Source organism: Chiloscyllium plagiosum, unplaced genomic scaffold, assembly GCF_037043375.1.
Source record: "Chiloscyllium plagiosum isolate Xiang-an unplaced genomic scaffold, Cpla_swu_hap1 HiC_scaffold_8, whole genome shotgun sequence".
Classification (NCBI taxonomy): Eukaryota; Metazoa; Chordata; class Chondrichthyes; order Orectolobiformes; family Hemiscylliidae; genus Chiloscyllium; species Chiloscyllium plagiosum.
In genome coordinates this window covers 26,218,000-26,241,761 of record NW_028270146.1, presented here as the reverse complement: position 1 = coordinate 26,241,761, position 23,762 = coordinate 26,218,000, and the positions used below count along the sequence as shown (strand labels likewise).

At 42.1% G+C, this 23,762-nt stretch overlaps 1 long non-coding RNA gene across 1 annotated transcript; it reads right to left on the bottom strand.

The window, feature by feature from the left end:
* Nucleotides 1-5,035: 5,035 nt before the first annotated feature.
* LOC148149364 (uncharacterized) lies at nt 5,036-23,294 on the bottom strand. Its single transcript, XR_015757751.1, has 3 exons — nt 23,207-23,294; nt 18,300-18,351; nt 5,036-5,089 (listed from the first exon to the last, which is right to left on the bottom strand). It is a non-coding gene; the product is annotated as an uncharacterized LOC148149364 (long non-coding RNA).
* Between the last annotated feature and the right edge of the window lie 468 nt (nt 23,295-23,762).

The window sequence follows — 23,762 nt, the reverse complement described above, 5'->3', positions numbered from 1 at the left end:
ATTACATCATCATGAGTCTCACATTCATCATGGACATCACTTTGAATGAATCAAATTACCACATGGCTCTTCTGGGAAATCTCCAGTCTTTCAGGGAGTAGCCTTCGATAATGGAAACACATTTGAAAACCAACTGTTAAAGATGCACATACACACACACACACGCGCACATGCATATACATAGAGACACACAAAAACACAACAAAAACGTGATGCTCTGGTTTTAACCTGGAACAAATGTGGCATGGGATGTTGGTGTGAGAGTGAGGGAAGCAAGCTCCTGAGGTATCATGGCACTAATGCAGTGGTGTTTGTCGAGGTTCGTCCATACACAAGGGCCTTCACGGAAATCCCCTGGTGTTCTTTTTGTCACAGGTGATTGTCTGTGTTTGCTCAGGGACCCTATCCCACTTCACTTTCTCATAAGAGTTGGGTACACTGGCAGCACAGCGACAGGAATGAGGGCAGGTCTTCACATCATCCAAAGCACAACCAATTATTTTCTGGGTTCTACTTGTTGTTGTCAAGTCAAGTTTCCATGTTTAACCGTGCTCTACGGCCTGTTCCCCGGGACGCACAGAGACGAACATCAACTGTGCCTGGAGGATCATCAACTCGGTGAAGGACGCTCTCTGGGTAGTCCGAAACCTGTTGATCTTCCAGCTGAAGGAGTTGACCCCGACTGAGTGTTGCAGACTGGCACATTCCAAGGTCCAGGACTATGTGTTGAGTGACGCGCTGAAGCTTGGGGCAGCTGCCGCCAAGGCGCGGTGGGGAAAGACCACCGTGTAACATCTGCCTGCCTAAAGAAGAACAGGGGGCCTGCACAGTCATTTGGGCTGTGCTGATGCCTCAGCTAAAAATGTAATCGTACAGACCCGTAAATAGGAATGATTACTCTGTTTCGGTATGCAAACAAAAGGAATGTTTACATATGTATGGCATGTCCAACTGTACAGACCATTAAAGTATTTTATGAATAAAGTATATTTTTGAAATAAGACAAAAATCATGGCACTAATGCTGGTGAGGTAAATATAACTCTCTGGCCTCTGTATCAGGTAGCCTGGCCATATGACACACACATTTCCTGTGTCGGAAAATGTGGCACTGGAAAAGCGCAGCAGGTCAGACAGCATCTGAGGAGCAGGAGAATTGACGTTTCAGGAATAAGCCCTTCATCAGGAATGGGATCACATCTTTTGACTCTGATTTCCATCATCTGCAGTCCTCACTTTCTCCTGCATGCATTACCTGGCCAGTTTAAAATACAGATGTGCTTCTTCATTAAAGATATATTCATCGCTTCTATCTTTACTACTCTAACCCTTCAAATCCTTCATCACGAATTGTAATATTTCTTTTTTTGACAATACATTTTTTTCCTTATTCCCCCATGAATCACTTTGGTGCATTTTTCTATATTAATGGTACTAATATAATATGATTCTTTTTATTATTATATCATACTGAAGTGATTTTTTACCATCTTTTTCTCTGGTCCTTCACCATGACCTAATCCTCAGATGCCATGGTGAATCTTGCAACTCTCCTTATACTTTGATTCCAACACTGTCGGGATTCCGGTTTGCGATCAGTAATTTGCTGATTTTTAGGTGATTCCAATCAACTTCCGATTCCTGGTTCTGACACTGGACTTATTTAGGGAATGTGAAATGAAGAAGGCAGTGGATAGGTGTTTCAGGGCAAAAGAATCTCTGTATTGTACAAAATACAAAAAGGTAAGTATAATACAAGAAATTAAAAGGCAAATTCAATAAACAGTGAAATTAACACAATTATAGAGGACAGTAATTAAATACACCATCAAATTAAACAGTGGTTAAAACTACTAGAACTAAACAGCAGCTTTTGATCACAGAAACTTTTATTGGGATTCCTCCCCTTGGGGTTCTCTGCACTGTCACTATCCACCGTTCCCTCCCTGCCAGCTAGTTTGGATGCTTTGGAGTCTCGGGAATGTAAGCTCACTACCGGGAAAAACTCGTGATTTTGGAGTACAGCTGGCCATTCCAACTTGCTGTACCCAGTGCTATGATGAAGACTTCAGACAATGTAAGCCTTCAATCTGGATTGAGTCCACTGATGCAGTAGAACGTGTTTTGGATTTATCAGGTGAGTACTTTGCTTTCTGGTGGCTTTTGTGAGCTGGTTTTTACCTCAGGATGTGTCTGAGGGCCTTGTGGTGTCGGTCGGGTTGGTGATTTTTGGATGTTGTCGGTTCTCAGGTCTGCTGATTATGGTGGGTTGCTGTTGGTTCCCCTTGTACAGAACAGGCCTGTGTGGGTAGGTTTCAGGATCCCTGTTGTGATCCCTCTTCTGGAGATAGCTGTGCAGACTATTCAGGTGAGATCGGGGCCTGCAATTGTATTAATTGCACGTGTCTTATCTTTGTGCCAAATCTGCACTTGCCATTGTGTTACTGGAGTTCCCTTTGAGGTCAATTGGCTTCCTGATATTTAAGAGTAGGTGTGAATGTATTTTGATGTCCAGTGTCTCTGTGCATGAATATTGATCGAAGTTGAATCTTTGGTATCTGCCAAGGCCCCATTCTGACTGGGTTGTGTGGAGTTTAGGCCTAGTTGATTTTTCTTTTAGAGTGAATGTGTGAATTGAATTTTTAGGCTGAACAATGGTTCCAAGCAGCTAACTCTGTGTCTGCGTAATTTCCCCAGAGTATAGCCCAGCTGCTGTTTTCCCTTTTCAAAGTAATCAGAAATGTCCAGGACTTTGGTCGAGCAAATCAGAATATGGGCTTTTTACTCAATCCTACAACACCAAACTTTCCTGTTATTGTCTAGGCTTTAAGTTAATGTGAGCAGAAAGTTATTGCTTAACTTTTGTTCTTAAGTCTTTATGTGGTAGTGGACTCTCCAGGCATCTGCACTGGATGTTTTACATACTGAAAAGTTAATGGCAGTGTTGCATTGCTTCACTTTATTGAAAGAAAATGGTCTGTAATTCATTACCAGAAAACTCAATGGCCAAACATAAAGGAACAAAGGCAGCTCTATGCAATACTGAACGTTTTGAAGTCTCTCCCCACATCTGCTGATCAACAACAAAACATGGCAGACCACTCTCCCAACATAGAATCATCTCCAGATGTGAAGTACAGAGCACAAACAAGACCCTCAATGATACTCTGTCAGATGAGGAGGTGACAATGATGGGATTTGGCCATTTCTCTCAGAAGTATTCAGGACTCATAATTTCATGGTATTCTTGAAAATTATTTCATAGATGAGAGTACTGTTGGCAATGCCAATATTTATTGCCCATTCCTAATTGCCCTTGACCTTAATGGCTTGCTAGTCAATTTCGGAACACAACTATGAGTCAACCACATTTCTGTCGCTCTGGAATCACCTATATAAACCAGTTAAGGCATATTTCTTTCCCTAAAGGCCACTGGTGAACTAAGTTGGGTTCACGGGTGTTTACAACAATTAATGATAGCTTCACAGTCATCATTACTGAGATGAGCTTCATATTCCACTTTATTAGTGGAATTTAATGCCCATTTGAAACCATGACTGCAGAGTAGTAATCTGGCCTCTGAATTACTAGAGTCAAAAGGTGTGGCATTGGAAAAGCACAGCAGGTCAGGCAGCATCCAAGGAGCAGGAGAGTCGATATTTTGTGCATAAGCCCTTCATCAGGGATCCGAGTCCATGAATTATCGGTCCAGTTATGATCAGCCACTTCCTTTCCCCAGTCCCATTGGAAAGTCAGTGCTTTTTCTTTAACAGTGACTGCAGCCAAAACCCCATCAGTTCAAATATATTGCACCATCTTTTCAGATTGGAAAATGGCCATTGTCAATAAGCCCGGAAGACTTGACTGTGGATGCATACTGAGATTGATCAGATGGCATCTGGAAACTCTTGTGGTGTGTGAAAGCAAAATGCGTCACTTCAGGATGAATTGGTTAGCTAAATGGGGTCACCAAACCTCTGGGATTATCTTGGATTATCTAGGTATTGATAACTAACTTCCAGGATACTGGTACAATCAACTCAGTCAGAAAAACCATTAGAGCAGCAATAGATTCTTTGTGACTATTATTTGGTTTATTCTTTATCAAAATATCAGGCATGGGAATAAAGGTTGCTTGAATGGGAGTAAAGCATCATCAATCATATCGTAGAAGTTAAATCGACTTTGCTATTGGCATAGGAAGGCAGTGTACTATGGGGATGAACATGTTGGGTAATATGGGGTCAGAGGTGTTGGACAACAAATGAGAAAACCTCCAGAGGTCTGTCCACCCAGAGCTGGCAACTCTGGGCGAACACAGATTTGAGGTTAAAAATATTTTTAAAAAAGGATCGTATCATTATTATAGTTTGTATTTAGAGGATGAATGGTGATTTGTTCAAGATGATTAATATTCAAGGATATTGTGGCAATAAAGTTGGCTGAGTTGCCAAGTAATATTCCTGGTTTTGTTGTTGCTAAAGAGTGTTTACAGAGGCTGCTAAGGTAAGGAACTTTCATTAAGAAATATCTTTTTGTTACTTCTTCTTGGTGGAGAAGCTGCAAGAGAGGGTAGGATCATGTGGCATTTCATCACTTCCTGTAATATGTTTCATTGGCATATTAGATTCAGACATAACCTCTTCTACTACATCTCTCCCCAAGTGTGTGCTTTCACTCATTAAATAAATCTCTCCCCCAGAACACTGATTTTGCCCATTAGATTACATCTCCCCTCCAAGTCACTGATCCTACCCATTATGTTGCAGTATGTGCTTTTCCGAATGATACCATTGAAAGGTTTGAGCAACATTTTCGTCTTCTTCAGCTTTACAATGACTGCAGACTGACATATTCCTGTCGATCTGAGGGTGTTCTTTCTCCTCTGTTTAAATCTACATCTGTGCCAGCGAGGCTGTGAATTCAGGTCAGTGACGCCTTAGCCTTTGAAGAGAATAAAACCCCTGATAACTGTATGAATTTTTCATTTAGAAAATATGTTTTACACATAAAAGAATCAACTGCACCTTCAGGGCTCTCAGCTCCCACAATGCCTTGCAGCGTGGCTTGGCAGGAGTCCCTCTGAAGTCTAAATAGTTGGATCGGTGACAGAAGAACAGGCAAGTGTTGGCAGGGAGACATACAGGGAAGCAGGACTCGGCTGAACACTTTCACATTTTTAATTAGCCCCACACACACACATATCTTAAAGCTATAATAAATACGCAGCTGACATCCCAAGCATTATTTTGGCTAGGGAAAAAAAACCTTGACACTCACTATGATATCTGTTACCTTATTAATATAATTTACCTACATCTTATCTCATGAAAGTAAGGTATGAAAAGCTTTTTTTTGTTATAATTTCAATTAGAATGGAAAGATAAATGTCTGCCATTAACTTTTATCTCACTGATGTTCCTGGGTGGCCGTATGGAATTTAAACTTTAAGGTTCCACCTACCCCTATTGAAGACAAACATTATTTATCTAGCTCCCTGTCCCGGATTTGTCAAAAGTGGTATTTGACTCGAAACCACTACTTCTGCTCACTCACCCACCTCTCCCATCAACAGCTACCCTCCAATAATATGAGGTGCATGTTTTAAGATGCTGCTAAGTTGGCGCTTGGATATGAAGGAAAATGAGAAAAGCGCAAAAAACAATGTGGGAGATATCAGGCAGTTGTAGAATCACAGAGGTGTACAACACGGAAAAGACCCTTCAGTCCAACTCATCCATGTCGACCAGATATCTTAAATTAATCTTGTACCATTTGCCAGCACTTGGCCTATATCCCTATAAACCCTTCCAACTCATGTACCCATCCAGGTGCCTTTTAAATGTTGCAATTATACCAGCCTCCACCACTTCCTCTGGCAACCCATTCCATATGCGCACCACCCTCTGTGTTAAAAAGTTGCCCCTTAGGTCCCCTTTAAATCTTTCCCCTCTCACTTTAAACCTATGCCCTCTAATTTTGGACTCCCCTCCTCTGGAGAAAATACCTTGGTTGTTCACTCTATTCATGCCCGTCATGATTTTATAAACTTTGATAAGGTCCCCCCTCAGCCTGCGATGCTCCAGGGAAAACAGCCCCAGCCTATTCAGCCTCTCCCTGTAGCTGAAACCCTCCAACCTTGGCATCATCCTTGTAAACCTTTTCTGAACCTTTTCAAGTTTCACAACATCCTTCCTACAGCACGGATACTAGAATGGAGTGCTGCTTTATTTAGTTTTGTTCATGGCGACTACTAGTAAGTTCTTGGTCTTATTTTCAGGCAGACTTGTTCATATTCAAAACAGTGTTGTGTTGGAAATACCCAGCAGAGCCAGTAACAAGGCAGAGAGAGAAACATTAATTTCAGATTAATGACCCTTCCTCTGTCCTGTTGGAAGTTACAGGCATGCGGTGTTTTATGAAGGCAGAGAACGGGCAGCAAAGAATAAGTGGAAAGGTCCATGACAGTTGGAAAGCAAAAGGAGCTGAGGGTGGAAGACATAAAGAGACAAAAACTGGAGCTAGAGAAGGTGTAAATGGAAAAAGCAGAATTACGAACTGCTGTTCATCAAAAATCGGGAAGAATGGTCATGATCTTCCCAGCACTCTGCTAAAATCAAGTGCTACTATACTACAGTAGAGAGTGTGGTGCAGGAAAAGCCCAGCAGGCCAGGCAGCATCCGAGGAGCAGGAGAATCGACGTATTGGGCAGAAGCCCTTCTTCAGAAATGAGGGCTCACTCACTGCTGATGAAAAGCTTATACCTGAAACATTTATTCCCCTGGTCCTCGGATGCTGCCTGACCTGCTGTGCTTTTCCAGCACCACACTCTCGACTCTGATCTCCAGTATCTACAGGCCTCACTTTCTCCCTGTTACGATACTACAGAAGAGGTGTCTTGAAAAAGACATTATATAGGAGAAAGTGAGGACTGCAGATGCTGGAGATGCTGAAAAATGTGTTGCTGGAAAAACACAGCAGGTCAGGCAGCATCCAAGGAGCAGGAGAATCGACGTTTCAGGCATAAGCGAAGGTGTGCCAAGCAGGCTAAGATAAAAGGCAGGGAGGAGGGACTTGGGGGAGGGGTGTTGGAATGCAATAGGTGGAAGGAGGTTAAGATGAGGGTGATAGGCCGGAGAGGGGGTGGGGGCGAAGAGGTTGGGAAAAAGATTGCAGGTCAAGAAGGCGGTGCTGAGTCCGAGGGTTCGGACTGAGATAAGGTGGGGGGAGGGAAAATGAAGAAGCTGGAGAAATCTGCATTTATCCCTTGTGATTGGAGGGTTTCTAGGCGGAAGATGAGGCGCTCTTCCTCCAGGCGTCGTGTGGCCAGGGTCTGGCGATGGAGGAGGCCAAGGACCTGCATGTCCTTGGCAGAGTGGGAGGGGGAGTTAAAGTGTTCAGCCACGGGGCAGTTAGGTTGGTTGGTGCGGGTGTCCCAGAAGTGTTCTCTGAAACGTTCCGCAAGTAAGCGGCCTGTCTCCCCACTATATATGTCTATCATGTAACTTGATTGAAGGGTGATGGTTGGTGGTGCATAATGATCACCAACAAGTGCCAGGGGCTCTCCTGGGGAGAATAGGAAGAGTATACAAAATAATCTAAGGATTACTGCCATTGCCTTTATCCTGACCGCTGTTGTCGGTTTGCTGACTTGAGCAGAGAATTATGTATATCATAGTGAATAAAAGTTCATTATAAATTGGGGAAAAGCATAAAGTTGTCCACTGGTCTCCTTGGGTGAATACCCACATTTTGTCTTTTGACGAGCTCAGAAGCTCATACAAATTAAACTAATTTGTTGAGAAATTTGATTCTACAACACCGGAAGTTTACAAAATTCCTCATTTTCTATTTTGGGTAGCACAAGCTGGAATGCTGGCTGTAATTTGAGATATTCTTTAGATGTGGCATGAGCTTATTGGGATACATGTATCTCGCTACCTATTATTGATAGTGGCCAGCTTAAATTAGGTAGAATCCATAACTTTGCAGCAACTAGGAGAAAGTGAGGACTGCAGATGCTGGAGATCAGAGTTGAAAAGTGTGGTGCTGGAAAAGCACAGGCAGCATCCGACGAGCAGGAGACTCGACATTTCAGGCATAAGCCCTTCCACAGGAATGTTTTTAGATTAGATGCTTAGATTAGATTACTTACATTGTGGAAATAGGCCCTTCGGCCCAACAAGTCCACACCGACCCATTCACCCTACATTACCCCTTCACCTAACACTATGGGCAATTTAGCAAGGCCAATTCACCTAACCTGCACATTTTTGGACTGTGGGAGGAAACCGGAGCACCCAAAGGAAACTCACACAGACACGGGGAGAATGTGCAAACTCCATAAAGACAGTTGCCTGAGGTGGGAATTGAACCCGGGTCTCTGGCACTGTGAGGCAGAGGGCTTATGTCTGAAATGTCGATTCTGCTGCTCCTCAGCTGCTGCCTGACCTGCTGTGCTTTTCCAGCACCACACTTTTCAACCCAGAATCCATAATGTTTCACTATAGTGCAGTAAATTTTAGATAATTTCTTTCCTCCCTCTACAATACCACAACACACTCTTAAAACACAAAAAGAGAAGGTGCCAGCATTGTTACTTCAACATATTATAACATCCAACTCTACCCTTCACATTCCATTTCATTCAGCTATGTAAACCATAAGTAGATGAGACTTAGATATTTAGGATCTCTCTATCAGTTTTCTGTAACAGCTCTCTAAGTTTCCAGTGTTGAATGTTTAAGACTTACCTAATTAGCACGCCAACCTTTCCCAACAGATACTCTCAAGCTGCCCATTAGAAACTCCTACTCAAGCATCTGGGACATCCTTGTTTTACATACAGCTCTTCACCTGCCAGATGCCATCTCAGGTAGCAACATCAGTTAGTGATTTTTATAATCTTATGAGATAAATAGAGCTAAGGTTTCTAATGGACTTGGTTGCCACACAGTGCTCATCAAGCTTGTATAAGGGTGAAAAGCTTAAAATTTTGGTCAGTATTTGTTTTATGCTTCCAGTAAAATGAGATAGAGAGTAATAGTGGGAGTAGCTTTTACTATTCTTGACAATTTTTACATTACTATGTTCAGTGTGTAAGGATTCATAAATTCAACATTAAAAATTACAATAATTTTGCAAACGTTACTAAAATTCTATTAGCAGTTATGCATCTCATTCAAGTGTGGCCACAGTCTGTGCATTAGTTCTGAAAATGATACATCAAAAATGGTGAATGCTTTCATTCCATTGTTCACAGACAACATGCACTGGTCCGTATATTCCATGCTTTCTGAAGTAAATTATGAGTAACAGTCTAAAGTTTTATTTACATGACTTTGTAATGCATTTTAGAGATGGGAGGTTTAATCATTTTAATGACTTAATTCCCCACTGAAAATTGACCACTTTTGAGTTCACAATGTGTCATTTTAGGGATTCTCTGTTCTAACTATAAAATCACTGTTGTATCTGACCTGGGCCTGTTTCCGTGACTCGAACCTACTGAAGCCAAAAGGCTCAATGATTGATGGAAATGAGTATGGAGAAGATTAATTAGGACACAACATGGATGGGAGAATTTGAGTAGTGTATAAGGTAAGCTTTGTTTTTATTTGAAACAGATGAAATTAAGTGACCCAATTAAATATAACATCCTGAGGGGTCTAAATACCGTGAGTAGCAAGATCCCATTTCCTCTGATCCTTAACTAGATGGTGTAGATTTTGGATAAGAGGTTGGAAGTTTTGATGGGGAAATGTTTTCACCCAGAGGCAGGTGAGGAGGTGGACCTTAATACCTGAAAAGGTTGAGGCAAAAGTCTTTATGATATTTAACAAGAGCTTAGATATACACTTCAAGTGCTATACCTACAAGGGCTGGAAAATTGGATTAAGCTAAATGGCTCATAAGAATTAAGAGCATAAGTAGACCCTTCAGCCCCTCAAGCTTAATCTGGCTGAACTCCACTTTCCTGTCTGCCCCCCATAACCTTTGACCCCACTTGTCAAGCAAAATATGGCTGATGCAGATTTGAATATATACAAAGAACCTGTCTCCCCTGCCCTCTAGTGAAGAGAATTCCAAGGATTAGCAACCCTCTGAGAGAAGTAATTCCTCCTCATATGTTTCTCAAATGGATGACTTCTTATTTTGAAACTGTGTCCCTGGATCTAGACTCCATCACAGATCACAGTATTGTCTCTGCCCTATCAAACTCTGGAGTATCTTTTGTGTTTCGATAAGATCACTTTTCTAAAAAAAACAATGAATTTAGAGGGAGGAAATGGTGTGGATGTAATGTAAATGGTTAGTAAACCAAAGACCCAAGTTAATATTCTGAGGGGTACAGGTTTGATTCCCACCATAATCTCACCATTTGTAAACCTTGAAGGAAGATAACTGAAGATATCGTGGTGGCGTTAGAGGTGATCTTTCAGGATTCATTTGAATCAGGGAGGGTCCCAGAAGACTGAAAAATCACTAATGTGACACCCCTGTTTAAAAAAGGAGTAAGGCAAAAAATGGAAAATTATAAAGACTGATTAGCCTAACCTTGGTCATGGGTAAGATCCTGGAATCCATTGCGAAGGATGAGATTTCTGAATACTTGGAAGTGTATGGTAAAATAGAGCAAAGTCAGCATGGTTTTATCAAGGGGAGGTCATACCTTGCAAATCTGTTAGAATTCTTTGAGGAAGTAATGAGCATTTTCAACCAAGGTGAACCAATGGACTTTACCTACCTGGACTTCAAGAAGGCCTTTGACAAGGTGTCACACAGGAGCTTACTGAGTAACATCAGGGGCCATGGCACCAGAGGCAAGGTGCTAGCATGGATAGAAGCTTGGCTGTCTGGCAGAAAGCAGAGAGTAGGGATAAAAGGGAAGGAACTGAGGGCATTCTGGCTAAGTTTGCAGATGATACAAAGATAGGTGGAGGGACAGGTAGTATTGAGGACATGGGGAGGATTTGGACAGATTAGGAGAGTGGCAAAGAAGTGGCAGATGGAGTACAACATGGTAAAGTGTGAGGTCATGCACGTTGATAGGAAGAATAGAGGCATGAACTATTTCTAAATGGGGAGAGAATTCAGAAATCTGAAGTGCAAAGAGACTTGGGAGTTCTAGTCCAGGATTCTCTCAAGGTAAGCTTGCAGATTGTGTCAGTAGTTGGGAAGGCAAATCAATGATGGCATTTATTTTGAGAGGACTTGAATATAAAGTCAGAGATGTACTGCTGAAACTCTATAAAGCTTTGGTAGAAACACATTTGGAGTATTGTGGGCAGTTTTGGGTCCCATATCTCAAGAAGGATGTACTGGCCCTGGAGCATGTTCAGAGGAGGTTCACGAGAATGGTCCCAGGAATGAAAAGCTTAACATACGAGGAACATTTGAGGACTCTGGGTTTATACTCGATGGAGTTTAGAAGGAGAATCTAATTGAAACATACAGAATACTGAAAGGCCTGGACAGAGTGGACATTGGGAAGATGTTTCCATTGGTAGGAGAGTAGGACTTGAGGGCACAGCCTCAGAGTAAAGTGAAGACCTTTTAGAACAAAGCTATGGAGAATCTTCTTCAGCCAGGGACAAGCTGTGGCGGCCAGGTCATTGAGGAAATTTATTACTGAGATAGATGGGCTCTTGAGTATTATGGGGATCAAGGGTTACAGGGAGAAAGTGGAAGAATGGAAATAAGAAACTTATCTGCCATGATGGAACGGCAGAGCAGACTTGATGGGTTGAATGGCCTAATTTCTGCTCCTATATCTATAAGGCCATAAGACCATGATACATAGGAATGGAACTAAGGCTATTTGGCCCATTGAGTCCACTCTGCCGTTTAATCATGGCTGATGGGCATTTCAACTCATTTACCTGCACTCTCTCCATAGCCCTTAATTCCTTGGGAGATCAAGAATTTATCAATCTCTGCCTTGAAGACATTTAACATCCCGGAATCCACTGCACTTCGTGGCAATGAATTCCACAGGCTCTCCATTCTCTGGCTGAAGATTGACAAGGGAGAGCCAGTGGACATAGTGTACCTGGACTTTCAGAAAGCCTTTGATAAAGTCCCACATAGGAGATTAGTGAGCAAAATTAGGGCATATGGTACTGGGGGCAAAATACTGACTTGGATTGAAAATTGGCTGGTTGACAGCAAGCAAAGAGTATTGATAAATGGGTCCCTTTCGGAATGGCAGACAGTGACCAGTGGAGTACCACAAGGTTCGGTGCTGGGACTGCAGCTGTTTACAATATACATCAATGATATAGATGAAGGTATTAAAAATAATATTAGCAAATTTGCTGATGACACAAAGCTGGGTAGCAGGGTAAAATGCGAGGAGGATGTTATGAAAATACAGGGTGACTTGGACAGGCTAGGTGAGTGGACAGATGCCTGGCAGATGCAGTTTAATGTGAATAAATGTGGTTACCCACTTTAGTGGCAAGAACAGGAAGGCAGATTACTATCTAACTGGAGTCAAGTTAGGTAAAGGGGAAGTACAACGAGATCCAGGTGTTCTTGTACACCAGTCAATGAAAGCAAGCATGCAGGTACAGCAGGCAGTGAAGAAAGCTAATTGCATGCTGGCCTTCATTACAAGAGAAATTGAGTATAGGAGTAAAGAGATCCTTCTGCAGCTGTACAGAGCCCTGGTGAGATCGCACATGGAGTATTGTGTGCAGTTTTGGTCTCCACATTTGAGGAAGGAAATTCTGGCTATTGAGGGAGTCCAGCATAGATTCACGAGGTCAATTCCTGGAATGAAGGGACCATCATATGTTGAAAGATTGGAGTGACTGGGCTTGTATATGCTTCAGTTTAGAAGGATGAGAGGGGATCTGATTGAGATGTATAAGATTAGTAAAGGATTGGACACTCTGGAAGTAGAAAGCATGTTTCCGCTGATGGGTGAGTCCAGAACCAGAGGGCACAGTTTAAAAATAAGGGATAGGCCATTTAGAATAGAGTTGAGGAGAAACTTCTTCACCCAGAGAGTGGTGGATATATGGAATGCTCTGCCCCAGAAGGCAGTGGAGGCCAAGTCTCTGGATACTTTCAAGAAAGAGATGAATAGATCTCTTAAAGATAGTGAAATCAAGGGTTATGGGGATAAGGCAGGAACTGGATACTAATTGTGGATGTTCAGCCATGATCATAATGAATGGTGGTGCTGGCTTGAAGGGCTGAATAGCCTACTCCTGTACCTATTGTCTATTGAAGAAATGTTTCCTTATTTCTGTTCTAAATTTACTGCCTCTAATTCTAAGGTTGTGCCCCCGGATCCTAGTGTCCCCGCCTAACGGAAAGAACTTTCCGGCGGCCACCCTTTCTAAGCCATGCATTATCTTGTAAGTTTCTATTAGATCTCCCCTCAACCTTCTAAACTCTAATGAACACAATCCCAGAATCCTCAGCCATTCATTGTATGTTAGGCCTACCATTCCAGGGATCATCCATGTAAATCTCTGTGGGACATATTCCAGTGCTAGTATGTCCTTCCTGAGGTGTGGGGCTCCAAAACTGGACACAGCATTCTAAATGGGGCCTAACTAGAGCTTTATAAAGTCTCAGAATCACATCACTGTTTTTATATTCCAACCCTCTTGAGATAAAAGACAACATTACATTTGCTTTCTTCATCGTGGACTCGACCTGCAAGTCGACCTTCAGAGAATCCTGGGCTAACATTCCCAGATCCTTTGTACTTTGGCTTTATGAATTTTCTCACTGTTTAGAAAATAGCCCATGCCTGTATTCTTTTTTCCAAAGTGAATTACCTTGCATTTGCTCACATTGAATTTCATCAACCATTTCCTGGACCACTCTCCTAAACTGTCTAAATCTTTCCACAGCCTTCCCACGTCCTTGGTACTACCTACCTGTCCACCTAACTTCATATCATTGGCAAACTGCCAGAATGCCTCTAGTCCCTTTATCCAGATCATTAATATATAAAGTGAACAGCTATGGCCCCAATACTGAACTTTGCGGGACACCACTTGTCACTAGCTGCCATTCTGAAAAAGATCCTTTTATCCCAACTCTCTGCCTTCTGACAGACAGCCAATCCTCAACTCATGCCAGTCATTCACCTCGAACACCATTGGCCCTCACCTTACTCAGTAGCCTCCCATGAGGCACCTTATCAAAGGCCTTTTGGAAGTGTAGATAGATAACATCCACTGGGTTTCCCTGGCCTAGCCTACTTGTTACCTCTTCAAAGAACTCTAACAGGTTTGTCAGGCACAACCTCCCCACACTGACTTGTTCTAATCCAACCCTGCACTTGCAAGAATTTAGGAATCTCATCATTAACAATGATTCGAGAATTTTACCAACAACTGAGGTGAGGTTAATCAGCCGATAATTTTCTATCTTTTGTCTTGATCCTTTCTTGAACAAGGGGGTTACAACAGTGATTTTCCAATCATCTGGGACTTTCCCTGACTCCAGCGACTTTTGAAATATCACATCAACGCCTTCACTATTTTCTCAGCCACCACCCTCAGAACTTTAGGATGTAGCCCACTGGGGCCAGATTTATTGATTTTTAGACCTTTTAGCTTTTCTAGCACTTCTCTTTTGTAATGGCTACCACACTCAACTCTGCCCCCTGATTCTCCTTAACTGTTGGGATATTACCCATCTCTTTCACTGTGAAGACCGACACAAAGTACTTATTAAGTTCTTCAGCTATTTCCTTATTTCCCATCACTAGCCTTCCAGCATCAATTTGGAGTGGCCCAATGTCTACTTTTGCCTCTCGTTTGTTTCTTATGTATTGATAAGAAACTTTTACTATCATTTCTAATATTACTGGCTAGCCTACCTTCATATTTGATCCTCTCCTTCCTTATTTCTCTGTTATCCTCTATTCATTTTTGTAGCCTTCCCAATCTTTTGATTTCCCAGTGCTCTTGGCCACTTTATAGGCTCTCTCTTTTTCTTTGATACATTTCCTGACTTACTTTGTCAGCCATGGCTGTCTTTCCCCACCTAACGGTAATCTTTTTTTTCTTTGGGATGAATGTCTGTACTGTTTCCTCAATTATACCCAGAAACCCCTGCCATTGTTGCTTTACTATCATCCCCCCTAGGCTCTGCTTCCAGTCGATTTTTGTCAGTTTTTCTCTCATGCTCCTGTAATTATCTTTATTTAACTATAACAACACGACATCCGATTTTGCCTTCTCTCTTTTAAACTGCAGTCCGAACTCTACCATATTATGATCGCTGCCTCCTAAGTGTTCCTTTACTTTAAGATCTTTGCATGGCACTAAGTCCAGAATAGCCTGCTGCCTTGTGGTTTCATCACAAGCTGTTCCAAAAAGTCATCCTGTAAGCATTCTATGAATTCCCTTTCTTTGGATCCACCATCAACAATATTCACTCAGTCCACCTGCATATTGAAGTCCCCCATGATCACCGTGACCTTGCCTTGCTGACATTTCCCAGTACATCTTGTGCCACTGGTCCTGACCACTGTCTGTACATAACTCCCATTATGGTTTTTTTTGCCTTTGCGGTTCCTCAACTTCACCCACCCAGACTCCACATCATCTGACCCTATGTCATTCAGTGCCATAGCTTTAATTTCGTTCTTACCTAACAGGGCAACCCACCCCCTCTGCCCACCTTCTTGTCACATGGCTTTGTGCACGGAATCATGTCTCACAAACATGATTGAGTTTTTTGAAGAAGTAAGAAAGAGGATTGATGAGGGTAGAGCAGTAGACATGATCTATATGGACTTCAGTAAGGCGTTTGACAAGGTTCCCCATGGGAGACTGTTTAGCAAGATTAGACCTCATGGAATACAGGGAGAGCTAGCCATTTGGATACAGAACTGGCTCAAAGGTAGAAGACAGAAGGTGGTGGAGGGTTGTTTTTCAGACTGGAGGCCTATGACCAGTGGAGTGCCACAATGATCGGTGCTGGGTCCACTACTTATTGTCATTTATATAAATGATTTGGATATGAGCTTAAGAGATATAGTTAGTAAGTTTGCAGATGACCCCCAAATTGGAGGTGTAGTGGACAGCGAAGTAGGTTATCTCAGAATACAATGTGATCTTGATCAGATGAGCCAATAGGCTGAGAAGTGGCAGATGGAGTTTAATTTAGATAAATGTGAGGTGCTGCATTTTGGGAAAGCAAATCTTAGCAGGACTTATACATTTAATGGTAAGGTCCTACAGAGTGTTACTGAACAAAGAGACCTTGGAGTGCAGATTCATAGCTCCTTGAAAATGGAGTCACAGGTAGATAGGATAGTGAAGAAGGCATTGGGTATGCTTTCCTTTATTGGTCAGAGCATTCAGTACAGGAGTTGGGAGGTCATGTTACAGCTGTACAGGACATTGGTTAGGCCACTGTTGGAATATTGCGTGCAATTCTGGTCTCCTTCCTATAAAGATATTGTGAAACTTGAAATGGTTCAGAAAAGATTTACAAGAATGTTGCCAGGGTTGGAGGATTTGACGTGTAGGAAGAGATTGAATCTGCTGGGGCTGTTTTCCCTGGAGTGTCGGAGGCTGAGGGATGACCTTATAGAGGTTTATAAAATTATGGGGGATATGGATAGGATAAATAAGCAAAGTGTTTTCCCTGGGGTGGGGGAGTCCAGAACTAGAGGGCATAGGTTTAGGGTGAGGGGGAAAGATATAAAAGAGACCTAAGGGGCAATGGTGGAGGCTGGTACAATTACAGCATTTAAAAGGCATCTGGATGGGTCTATGAATAGGAAGGGTTTGGAGGGATATGGGCCGGGTGCTAGTAGGTGGGACGAGATTGGGTTGGGTTATCTGGTTGGCATGGATGATTTGGATCAAAGGGTCTGTTTCCATGCTGTACCTCTCTATGACTCTGACTCTAAATTATAAATCCGTGGATGTTTAATTGCCCGTCCTGAACCCCCCCTCCAACTACATCTCTGTGATGCCTACCACATCATAACCATTAATTCATCTACTTTGTTCCCAATACTACAAGCTTTCAGGTAAAGTGCCTTAATTCTAACTTTCTTACCATTACTAGAGATATTGGAAATCATAAAATGTCCTAAGTTATCCTTCCTTTTTGCTACATTCCTAGTCTGCCTTGAGCTTAAACCCAACTGCACACATGCTGCTTTTCTTTCCATTTAACTTGATACTCCCTGTCGTTTTTGCTTTCCCTTCCCTCCCCACTGACTCGGAAGTTTAAAGTCCTACTGACCACCCTGTTTCTCCTTTTCATTGGAACACTAATTCCAGATCGGTTCATCCCAATGGTACAGATCCCACCCAGTTCCAAAACTGATGCCAATGCCCCATGAAATGAAATCCCTCTTTCCCACACCAATCTCTTAGCCATGTGTTTACTTCCCTAACTTTCTTATCCCTATGCCAATTGGCACATGGTTTGGTCAGTAATCCAGAGATTATGACCCTTGAGGACCTGTACTTCAATTTCCTTTCTAGTGCTTGATAATCCTCAAATACGTCTTACATCCTAGTTTTGCCAATGTTGTTAGTCCCAACATGAAACACAACAACTGGATCCTTCCCCTCCCACTCCAATGTTCTTTCAAGCCAGTCGGAGATGTCCTGGCACCAGGCAGGCAACACACCATGTGGGATTCCTGATCAGGCTTGCCAAGGTTACTATCTGTCCCCCTAATTGTAGAATCCACTATAACAACTGCTTGTCTTTTTGCCCCCCCCCCCCCCTCTTGAATGGCCTTCTACACCCTGGTGCCGTGGTCAGCTGGCTCATCCTGTCTACAGTCCTTTTCCTCATCCATCCAATGAGCAAGAAGTTCATGCCTGTTTGACAAGGTCAAGGGCTGAGGCTCCTCCACTACTGAACTCAGAATCCCCCTACCTGCCTCATTTACAGTCACACCCTATTGTTCCTGATCACTAACTGAATTTGAATTACTTAACCTACTGGGTGTGACTGCATCCTAAAACAAAGTGTCCAGGTAACTCTCCTCCTCCATAGATGTGCCGCAGTGTTTGAAGCTCAGATTCCAGATCATCAATTCTGATCTGGAGTTCTTCCAGCAACCAACACTTGCTGCAGATGTGCTCACTGCCGTTCACAATGGGATCAGCTGGCTCCCACATCGTTCAGCTACAGCTCATATCTGTCCAGCGATAACTACTTACTTACTTAACTTTTACAATTTATGCATTAAATAATTTCTAGTAGTTCTCTGCTACGGTCTTATTCACTTAACCAATTAAACTTTTAATCAATCACACAATACACAAGAAATATAACTTGAAAAGCCTTACCTTAGCAACACACAAGAGTCCTTCTTGATTAGAACTCCCGCTCTTCCTGCTGCTGGAACAGAAATGGAGGGCCATCTCACAGTCTTATGTTTATAGTAAATGTGAATTTTGACTTCAGCAAAAATCTACAATTGATTGTTGTAAAAACCCATCTCTTTCATTAATAAAGGATGTTCAGATAAGGTGGATTGGCCTTGCTAAATTGCCCTTTGTGCCCAGGGATGCGTGGTTTAGGTGGATAAGCCATGGGAAATGCAGGTTACAGGGATAGGTGGGATGGTCTTTGGAGAGTCAGTGTCAACTGGTTGGGCCAAATGCCCTGCTTCCGCACTGTAGGGATTCTATGGAAATCTGTCATCCCTACATGATCAGGCTAACATGTGACTGCAGACTTAACGCAATGTGGTTAACTTTTAACTGCCCTCAGGCAATGTGGGCAGGCAATAAATGCTGGCACAGCCAGTGATGCCCATGTCCCATAAACAAATGCAAATATGCAGTGAATGGTTGAACTTCACAGCCGTGAATTGGGTGGGCCCTATCTCACAATGAATGTAAAACAGTGTGCGTTGATATTAGATTGGTTCATCATGCCATTCTCTGAAATTACAGAAGGTAAGTGAACGTGGATAGCTGCAGTCTGCTTGCCATTCTGAAATGACTAATAAGGTCTGCAAATTTCTCATTGCTGGCTACATTTTTTTTCAGGTGCCAGACACAAAAAATAAATGTTCCTAACAGCTGTGGCAGGGCAGGACAAGGGCAGAAGAATGGTTCTGCCACCAGGACCATGGTTGAGTATAGCAGCAGACTGTGTTGGCGAAGGTGGTAGTATTTGCACATGTTTTTAATTTCATTGTAGAATCCCTAAAGTGCAGGGAGAGATCATTTGGCTTATTGCGTCTGCACCAACCCTCTGAAGAACATATTACCCAGATCCACCCCCAGCTTTCCCTGAAACCCCACATTTATCATGGCTAACTTACCTAGTCTACACATCATGGGGCAATTTAGCATGGCCAATCTACCTAACCTTCATGTCTTTTGACTGTGGGAGGAAACTGGAGCACCTGGAAGAAACTTACATAGACATGGGGAGAATTTGCAAATTCCACACCAAAAGTCGCCCATGATTAGAATCAAACATGGGTCCCTGATGCGATGAGGTAGCAGTGTGAACCACAGAGCTACGATACCTTATACTGTATGACAATTACATTATCATTATAGCCTCATTTTGCCTCCATAAAAGAGACTCTGACAACAGGAGGCTCATGAACTGATAGTCATGATCTTAGCCCTATAACATATGATGCTCTTGTCAGCAATCATTCTTAGGCCCTTTTTCTACATCTCTAATTGGCCTCTTTCTCACTGGCCAACCAGTGCCCGATTGGACAAGCAGAAACAATGGAGGCGGGAGTGAGTGGACCATATAGTCTCCCTTCTGCATTCTTCACCCTCCCAAAAGAAAACATAAAATCCAATCCAATTTATCATGAGGAATTGCATAGGCTTCTTATTATCTGAACAAAAAAAATGTTTGAGAGGAACTATTAGAAGTTTTCAGAATTTATGAACAGGCTTGATTCAGTCAAATTGTTCTGGATGTCAAAGGGTTCATAAACGAAAGGGGATAACTTTAGAATTGGGAGTCAGCAGGGAAATCAGGAGAAAAAAACTATCTTACAACGGGTAATAGACAGTTGGATTGAATTAATGAGAAAAACCACCAAAGTAAACAGTGAAACTTTATAAATGACTTTAAGAGATAACAGATGTATTTCTGGAAAGTAATGGCATTGTGAAAGACAGTGAGATGAGGTAATTGTTATCAATCAAAAAGGGATGGGTTTGTTTAGTTTAATGACTCTTGGAGAGATGTTGGTTAGCTAGATGGTGAGTGTATGCGTAATGTGTAATACCAACAACATGAGTTCAGTCCCTCCTCTAGCTCTGGTAGTTGTTGGGGGCCTACACTTTGATGTCACTTTGACCACTAGTGACATCACAACCTAAACCATAATTAACAGCTCCTGGACAATAAGGATGCTACACAAAGACAAATTATTTTTGTTCTAAAACTTCAAACGCTGTGACAATTCAGAATAAACTCAGATTGGTCACCAAATTTGGGGTCATTTTAATTCTATAGTAACAAGAGAAAGGTGAAATTCTAACATGGGTATGACATAATATTTTTTTTCCCTAAGCAAATTTAATGATATTATATTTGAGAATATATTGATTAGAGATCTGAAGGGGAAGAAAAACTGAATGGCTACTGAGAAAGAGCCAGGGAGTGGGACTCTATGTCAAAACCATCTACGATTCAATTCTATGCATTGATATAAAAGGCCCTCTGAAGGTGATACTTAATAGGGAGACTTCCTAGCAAAAAAAAAATCTGAACAGAAGATTGTAGTTATTTCTTAGGAATACATTCACAAGCAGTCATATCTCACTTTTTACCAAAAACATAACAACAATTAAAGACTTTGCATTACAATAACTGCACATTTGCAGTGAAGGCAAACTCAGCTGCCAGTTTGCAAACAGCAGGACCCCACAAGTAGCACTAATGTGAGTGAGCTGTTAATCTGTCCTTGGATGATGAAGGAATGTGGGCCTTGTTAATTCACTAATCCTTTACAAAGTGTGCAATGGAGTTTTTACTATCCAAGTTACTGGGTGAATTGAGATTGTTGAATGTCAGCATTGCCAGTAGCCTCAGCACACCAATTTTGACTCAAAACATTAACTCTGTTTCTCTGTCTACACACACTGCCAGTTTCTGTTGAGTTTCTGCCACACTCTGTTGTTCTTTCAGATTTCCAATGTCCACAGTTATTTGTCCTTACTGTACTGAAGCGTTGGTTAGACTTCTGAAGGTGGGCCTGAACATTGAATTTCCTGATGTAGAACTAACGGTGTTACCAACATGGAGGGAATGAGGACTGCAGATACTGGAGATCAGGGTCAAAAGGTGTGGCACCGGAAGAACACAGCAGGTCAGGAAGCATCTGAGGAGCAGGAGATTCGACATTTTGGCATAAGCTCTTCACCAACATAGACAAGTTGGCAATACAAATCAACTAAAACAATCCATGCCACATTTAGGGGTGTTTGCTGCCTATCCTTTTTTTTATATAGCCTGTTGTTTGGAGCTGAATATAACATGTGTGTGATATTTAGTTAATGCAGGCAAGTCCTTCCAAGCTTATATTAAAAAAAATCTATTAAATGATCCTTTCCCTGGATCATTAGCCTTTTGGTTTAAACACAAAATAAAGCTAGTCGTCATTTTTTAAGTTCATTGATTTTGTGGTTTTCAAACTAGCTTTGCAGAGCAGATCCCAAAAGGATCCTCAACGGGTTTACAGTGTGTCAGTACTGGGCCAGGAATATCACACAGCACTAGTACAATACCGTTAGAATTCTACCTTCCATTTTCAGACTGTGACTTGCTAGCTTTTATTTCTGTCACTTCATGTACTATTATCAAATTGTTTCTGCCAAATGCACCATTTCTCTCTGGTCAGCCAAGTTTTTATGCTTTTCATCATGCAAACATGCCAGGGCAGGGTGGTTGCTTGGAATGTATCTAGATTTTCAGATGGGACAGTGTGATCCATACAATAGCATTTTGAAATCATTGCCTTAAGCCATCTAAGGTACATCTTATTGGACTGGCAATCTAGCAAGTTGTGCTTGTAGTTAGCTGCTGCCCAGCCTCAACTCAAGGTAATTGCGAAAAGAATCATAGGGGCCATGAGGAAATACTCTTGTTTATATCAACTTGTGATTTAAATCCTTGATTTTAAATAAATAGCAATAAGTATCAAATACCCTTGAATGTGGCATGGAATTGTTTTGGTTGACGTGTATTGCCAACTTGTCTATTTTGATGAAGGGCTTATGCCCAGAATGTCGACTCTCCTGCTCCTCAGATGCTGCCTGACCTGCTGTGCTTTTTGACCCTGATCTCCAGTATCTGCAGTCCTCATTCACTCCATGTTGGTAACACCGTTAATTCTACGTCAGGAAATTCAGTGTTCAGGCCCAGCTTCAGAAGCCTAAACAACACTTCAGTACAGTAAGCACAAATAACTGCGGACATTGGAAATTTGAAAGAACAACAGAGAGTGTGGCAGAAACTCAACAGGCGAGCAGGGGAGTGGGATTAACCAATGATTCTACCAAAGAGTTGGTACAAATGCGATGAGTCAAATGGCCTTCTGATGAGCAGTAACATTTTAACTCTCTGAGAATTGATTGTTGGAAGGTAATTTGAACAGGACCAGTCTTTCTCCATCCTCCGATTCTCAGCTTTCTTTCCATGGCTCTCACCACCTTGCCCTCATTTTGAGGTGATGTTCAATCAGAGCCAAAGGTGAGTGGTGTTCACAGGCAGAGATTGAGCAAATCTTTAAAAAAAGAATTCCACAAAGCACTAAAATCGGGATTGCCTGGGTAGCTCTTTGTTGCTGGTATGAAACAGGCAGCGAGTTACAGATTTATTCTCAATAGCCTATGCAATAGAAGACATTAATGTCAGCCACAGAATCTTGAAAATAACGTTCAGATTTCTACTGTAATTTCGACATTCATAAATCCCATGCATGTGCACATGTATAGCTTTGGCCATTAGTCATAATATTGGGGCTGGTAGTTCATTAGACTCTGAGAATGTCAACAGATTGCTTCCTTTGATGGCACTGTGGAATGCAACTTGAAAACATCTGTGTTTATGGTTTGATATCATTAACATTGAACACTCATAATTTCAACAAGAAGAATAGTCTCCGTATTTGTGTGGCAAGGAGACAATTGTGATAGCAATTAGCTGCTAATGCTAGCAAGAAACAAAGAATAAATGACATATAGATATAGAAAATATATGGTACCATGCTCAGCATAGGGCACAGGAGAAAGTCTGCAACCAAGTTCTGCGCTAGCTCTTCTCATTGATGTGATGCACTCAGCCCTCCTTTAAAAAGTGAGGAACATGAGCTCAGGAGCACGATTAAAGAGCAACTACGTTCCACACTCCTGCTGGGCATAGCACTTCACAGAGGCGGTCCTGAAGAAGTGCGTTTGACAAGAACCTACCACAGCTAAACCGAGTCAATGCCGATGATTCCTCTTGCCCTCTTCGCTGTTCAAAGACCAGTGATTTTAGCTGGGAGCTCAGTAAAGTGCTCATTCTCAGGAAAGCATAGGCAGTTAATGGGTCCAGTTAAAATGCACACAGAGTGTATTCAGTGGTGGAGCTGCTATTTGGCCCCCTGACAAAGGGATGACACTCATTCCGGAGAGCGGCAGAATTACAACAGAAGCAGCAAAGCCTCTGCCAAAACGGTAATGAATAGTTTGCAGACAGTACAAGGAATTGGCAGCAGTTACAAGCAAATTTGCCTCTTATATTCAAAATTTGTAACAGTTACAATTTCCCTCACTAGC